Here is a 7,424-nt window from a genome sequence, read left to right on the forward strand (position 1 = left end):
AAAGAAATCAAAATACTCTTACTTGCGGTTTCTGAGGCTGCTCCTGATGAGTGCCAGTTCCATCATTATAATATTTTTGATTTTTTTTTTTTTCAGATTGACTGATTTTTTTTTTTCTTAAAGTATTTTTGTTCTCTAATTATTTGGGAAGTTCTTGCCAAGATGTGCTTTTAAAATAAATAAATAAATATATATATATATATATATAAACATATTTTGGTTCGTTTAATACTTTTTTGTTTAATAAATAATTCCATATTTATGTTGACTTTAGTATTAATCTATAATGCAGAATCTTTTACAGTACAGTATATATAATATTTTTTTAGATAATTTAGCTGAGAAACATTAAATATATCTGAGAATATCCAGGAAATCCTGAAATATTAGGTAATCCTAAAAAGTTAAATTATTTAAATTAGTTAAGTAACATTTGTTACAACAAGAAATTGACATAAAATCAGTTAAAAGTGACAAAGAATTTTAAAATGATGTCTCACTTTATCAGATAGCCTTGAATAAACAAATATATTTTTAAAAATATGTATCTTTAAGAAATTGTTACTTAGAATTATTTTTGATTTTTGACTTAGAATTCCAAATAATGACATGTTCCACAAATTATGAACACATATTTAAAAATGAGCACATATTTATTAAAAAATATATGACTTTTAAAATTATATGATGTACTGATAATCTAAAATTACTTAAATTAGTTAAATTAGTTAGGTAACATTTGTTACAACAAGAAATTGACATAAAATCAGTTAAAAGTGACTAAGAATTCCAAAATGATGTCTCAATTAAGCAGATTGCCATGAATAAACAAATATATTAAAACATATGTATCTTTAAGACATTTTTACAAAGAATTCTAAAATAGTTTTTTTATTGTGTAGAATTTGTTTTATATAAAATTTCAAAATAATTACATGTTCAACAAATTATGAACACATATTTAAAAATGAGCACATATTTAATAAAAAATATACATTTGACTTTCAAAATGATATGATTTACAGATTATCTAAAATTACTTGAGTCATTTAAATTAGTTAGGTAACATTTGTTACAACAGGAAATCGATATAAAATCAGTTAAAAGTGACAAAGAATTTCAAAATTATGTCAATTACATAAATCACTAAAAAATGACTTAGAATCCCAAAATTATGTCTTATTTTAACATTTTGCTTTTTTAATTTATTATTTTTTAAAGACATTTTGTGCATAAAAAAGTATGTTCTAGAAAGCATAAGTTAGAAATAGGTTAAAATATACATTTTCTAGAAATTGCAAGCTAGACTAATGATTTAAAATTTAAAAACAACACATTGTACAAATCCTTAGAATTTAAAATGATCTTTTTAAATCACCAAAATTGTGTTTAGAATGTTTTCCTATTTGTTTCTAAATTATGGCATGTACTAGAAAGCATGTATTGCAAATAAAATTAACATGGCTTATTTTGTAGAAATGATGACCGTTAATATGATAAGAGATCAGATCGCTGAGTCAATATTTGGGTATTTGTCAGAGAGGTTGAACCGGTTTAGTTACAGTAACTTCCAGAAAGTTCTGTTCCTCATAACCGTAACTGAGGCCTCCAGGCTACGGCTTTTAATACTCAGCTTTTAATGCTCAGTGTTTACAGTTTAAACTGTGTGTGTGTGTGTGTGTGTGTGTAAAGCGTGTGTGTGATGTTTGAATATTTTATGTACATCGGCAATTCCCTTCTTCTGGTTGAGAGCCTCAGACAGTACACAGCAGGAATAGCCAGCAGACTTCTTCTGAGGGAGGGATCTGTACCTACTGTCTGTGGCAAGTCAGCAGATAAGGAAGATAAAATTTAAAATTTAACCCTTTCAGACCTGATTTATGTGGCAGTGTTGAAAAAATATTAATACAAATATGAATTATAATGCAATGCACACAAAATTAAAATATAGAATCTATATTAACATTTAATCCAATTAACTAAAATAAGTAAATAATAAATAACTTTTTTCATCTATTGGGTCATCTGTGCTTTTTTAATTTAGATTTGAACTTCACCTTTTTGTCAGAAGCCATCACTATACACAAACATACACATGATAAAAGTGTTCTAAATTACATAGAATTAATACAATTAGTAAAAATAAGCACTTTTAATTTGCCTCTTTGGCTATAGTGCCGTTTTTTTTTCAGTGCAGTGGGCGGGGCTAAGATATGAATTTATATGCTTATAAACTTTTTTATTGGCTCATTTATATATATTGTATTATAGTCAAAAACAGGTCTCAATTAGTGTTATGTGCAACAAAATATAATATTTAATACAATAAATATAAAATTAATATAAAAAAATAAGAAAATACATGATGTCTATTGTAATGGATGCAGGGTCTAAAAGGATTAAGCATGAACTAGCTTGTTTGTGATTTTTCATTTAGCATGAGCTAATGCTAACTTGTGGTAAGCGCTTAGGGTAAACATGGGGCGTGGAAAGCAACAGCTCATTTGCATAAAAGTGGCAGAGCCATTAAAGGTCTCGTTCTGAAAGGGGCAGAAACTGGTAAGAACTACGTTTTAGTTGGTTCAGAATCTCAGACAGTACAGAGCAGGATTAACCAGTCGACTTCGTCTGAAGGAGGGATCTGTAACTACTGTATCTGGCAAGTTAGCAGATAAGGGATCTATTAACTTTTAAATAATGAGTTTTATGCTTCTATCGCAATTAAGTTAAGTTAATGCTTAGTGTAAACATGGGGTGTGGCCAGCAAAAAGCTCATTTGCATAAAAGTGACAGAGCCCTTAAAAGGCTTATTCCTAAAAGGGAGTGAAACTGGTGAGAACTACGTTTTAGTTGGTTCAGAATCTCAGACAGTACAGAGCAGGATTAACCAATAGACTTCGTCTGAGGAAGGGATCTGTACCTACTGTCTGTGGCAAGTTAGCAGATAAGGGATGTATTAACTTTTAAATAATGAGTTTTATGCTTCTATCGCAATTCATTTAAGTTAATGCTTAGTGTAAACATGGGGTGTGGCCAGCAAATAGCTCATTTGCATAAAAGTGACAGAGCCCTTAAATGGCTCATTCTGAAAGGAACTTTCTGGTGAGATATTTATCTTTATATGAGAGAGAAGAACTTCTTGAATCTTCATGATGATGAATCTTCATGATGATGTTTTATATGGAACAAAAACCTATTCTAGCTCTAATTCTAAGGAAAATCCTGGAGATTATTAACAATTAAAGTCTTTTAATAAACCAAAAAATAACATTAAAACAGTTAAACATTAAATACAGTACCAGGAAATGTTTCATAAGGAAGTGTGTAGAACGTGGCCTGAAGGCTGCAGTTTAACCATAAATATAAATATGCATTAAAATGTATCCACCCACCTAAAAGTATGAATAAAACTATATTAAATTTTGTATCTAAACTGTTTAAAGTTTGAGTCTTGTATTTATTGTCTATATTTTGTAGTTCATTTGTCTTGTTTCTGGATTTCTGTATATAATAGATAATATAGGATAATAAGTTAAATAATATAACTTAATAAGGTATGTAATCAAATCAAAGCCATAAAGCTAACACTGCTAACAAAAACCCAATCATCACATATATTTACACACATATATTGATTTGCATTAGTTTGTTTCTGTTAATGTTGTTGCGAGCTTGACAGAAGCACTAATTTTAAGAAAAAAAATATTATTATATTAATGTTATTAATTATATAAGTAATATATAATATACTGCATAAAACTCTTTAAACAGCTACGGTAATAGTTCATCATATATCCAGTAATGCACAGTTAGTTTCAACTATAACAATAAACTGCCTCCCTCTAGTGGAGAACTTGAGCAGCTAGTAAATATATATAAATATATATAAATACAGCTCTGGAAAAAACAAGAGAGCACTTAAAATTGATGAGCTTCTTTGATTTTACCAAATTGAAAGCCTCTGGAATATAATCAAGAGGAAGATGGATGATCACAAGCCATCAAACCACCAAACTGAACTGCTTGAATTTTTGCACCAGGAGTAAAGCAGCATAAAGTTATTCCTGCTCTAAATTAATATTTTTATTAATATATTATTAATATAATATTTTTATTTGGAATTTGGGAGAAATGTTGTCTGTAGTTTATAGAATAAAACAACAATGTTCATTTTACTCAAACATAAACCTATAAATAGCAAAATCAGAGAAACTGATTCAGAAACTGAAGTGCTCTCTCAATATAACAGCATATAACTTACAGTAATGTTTCACAGCAATCCCTAAAAAGATTCATTTTCTTGACATATTGATTAGCTAAAATTAGTTAAATTACTTAAATAGACACATTAGATAGGTAATATGTTTGTTTTCTTGACTTAAAATGACATAAAACCACTTAAAAGTGACTTTTTTATCCCAGAATTATGTCTTACTTTAACATTTTGCCTACCATTTTAAAACAATGATGTTTATTTTCGAACTGGAACAACATGATGCAGTTTTAAAAAATGTAAATATCATAATAATTTTTGTGGGAAAATTTTACAGGAAGCTCAAAAGTTTCCCACAAAAATTATTATGATATTTACATTTTTTAAAACTGCATCTGACACATATATTAATTTTAAACAAAATACATGTAACCTACAAGACCACTATATCTTATATGAAATCAATAAATATACAATAGATGTTGGTTGCAACACCTTAGCAACCACCTAACGACACCTTGACAACCGACCCCTTTCTTTAGCGACCACCTAGCTATGCTTATACATTTAGCTAATGCTTATAAGCACCACAGCAGCCAACCTGTTAAATTACATATATATATATATATATAGGCTGAGTGAATATAGTGTGTAATGTATTATCCTGCTGTTTAATCTTCATTTATATTACAGGGTTTACTTGTATAATTTTATATCATATAATCTTCAGTTTGGATGTTTGTGAGATACATACAACACAAATATATACATTTATTTATAAGTTATGCAGTGTGTATTATCTTTTCACCTTTAAAAATCCCAAACAGCAGAACGAATCTGAATATTATAACTTACAGGCCATATAATTTTAAATATTTACACAAATTTTATATCATGCGTAAACCAAACTATATATTTTTTTACTGTAAAACATGATAAAAACAGCCAGAAGATGGGAAACATTGTTTGGACAACCAAAACCACAAGAATAAATGCATTCTTTTTATTAGAGAGAATAATATGGCTCTAGTAATAACAAAAAATATATAAATATATAAAACACAGCATATTTTAATAATATTAAGCATAAAAATCCTATTAATATAATTATGTTCTGTCTCAGATTTACATAAAGAACAGGGACAGAGGTTCAGATACTGCTGTTTGGTGTTTTGGCCACAAGGGGGCGACTTAACGCCATGTATAAGAGCAGGTAACGTGCATTATATATGTTGTTGTATGTGCTATATATGTCTGTTTTTTTTTTAAATGGCATTATAAGTCTGTGTAAATACTCTGTAAAATATGTTATGAGAGGCTTAAATAGAGTAAATAGATTGTTTATTAAATATATTAAAAATATATATTGTACTGTTTCAACAGAAAAAAAAATGTATGCACTAAAATCATTAGAATTTTCATTTAAATTAATACATAAATGTTTATCATGGACCAAACCATACTTTCATACTTTTACTTTTTTATGTTTGAGTAAAGTCAACATTTCTCCCGAATTCCAAATAAAAATATTCTCATTTAGAGCATTTATTTGCAGAAAATGAGAAATGACTGAAATAACAAAAAAGATGCAGAGCTTTCAGACCTCAAATAATGCAAACAAGAAATCAAGTTTATATTCATAAAGTTTTAAGAGTTCAGAAATAATCAATATTTGGTGGAATAACTCTGGTTAGTTTTTAATCACAGTTTTTGTTTCATGCATCTTGGCATCATGTTCTCCTCCACCAGTCTTACACACTGCTTTTGGATAACTTTATGCTGCTTTACTCCTGGTGTAAAAATTCAAGCAGTTCAGTTTGGTGGTTTGATGGTTTGTGATCAACCATCTTCCTCTTGATTATATTCCAGAGCTTTTTAAATTAGTAAAATCAAAGAAACTCACAACATTTCCCCCAAATTCCACGTAAATATATCATCATTTAGAGCATTTATTTGCAGAAAATGGGGGGAAGGGGCGGAGCTACAGGATCTGAGTGGAAGAAGAGTAGAGAGGAAAGTCTGGTTCTGGAGTTTTTTATATGGAACAGTGAGTCATGCTGGGTAATTCCTCCCCCGGGCCTCACTGTTTACTCTACCCAGCAGCGCCATAACCTCTCATCTCCAGTTACAACCCCTCCACACAGTACTCAACATCTACATCCCCTTAAAAAAGCCAAAAAAGTTGAGTATTTACATATAATAATACGTGCAATAATTCAAGTATACATTTTTACCTACTTAATCTGTATTTCAGTCTACTTTTAAAAAGTATACTTTATTTGGCTGTGCTGATTTTATACTGGGGATGTACTTAGTAAAAATATAGCAGTATAGTATTATTTTATGAAACTGTGCTTTTTATGATGAAACTATACTTTATCCAAACGAGTTTATACGAGTCGATATTTCTGCATGTGTTAAATTTCTGTTATGTGTTAAATGTATACCTAAAAAGTTTACATTAGTTACTTTTCACTTTAGTGTCTGTTCAGAGGTGAGTATTATCAGCCTGTAGCCTGCTGCTAACCTCTGCTAGCACTGCTGGAGCAGCATTAGCATTACCCGCTAACTGCAGCACTTAAACACTAGCTTTTACTCCATTCAGAGCTGAGTATTTTCAGACTGTAGTCTGTGTGTTTACCTTGTTAAAACAAGCTAGCGGGAAGAACCGCTAGCTGATACCGCCCTAGTTTTACTGGAACACCCAGGGTTCCTCAGAGTAGCGCTATCGGGAGGCATTTACTAGCTCTAGCAGTAAGCTGTTGATGCTAATGCTGCTGCACCCAGCCTTAGTGGGAATCTGGAAATCTAAGCTTACTGTAAATAAACGGAAGCGCTTTACTCACCTAAACAAACAGTTTTCAGGAGAGAAATCTGTGTAGATTAACTTTTTTTTAAGAATGACAGTTTTGTTTACTTAACTTAAAACATAGTAAAACATGGTGACACCCCTGTCCCTTACTAGTGTCGCATAATGCACCTTATATTCCGGTGCTCCTTGTGTATGAAAATAGAGCAGAAAATAGATGTTTATTGATTAATTCGCTTTATAATCTGGTGTAGTGATATTAGGTTGTGTTATTTTAATTTCTTAACAGAGTGAGTTTCCTCTCGTCTGCAATCAGCTCCTTCCTTCCTTCCTCCTCCACTCTTCCCTTTTAAAAGCAGGAATTTTCTCCAGCCTCTGCTGAGCTCCACCCAGCAACATTCC

Source organism: Astyanax mexicanus, chromosome 1 (genome assembly GCF_023375975.1).
Source record: "Astyanax mexicanus isolate ESR-SI-001 chromosome 1, AstMex3_surface, whole genome shotgun sequence".
Classification (NCBI taxonomy): Eukaryota; Metazoa; Chordata; class Actinopteri; order Characiformes; family Acestrorhamphidae; genus Astyanax; species Astyanax mexicanus.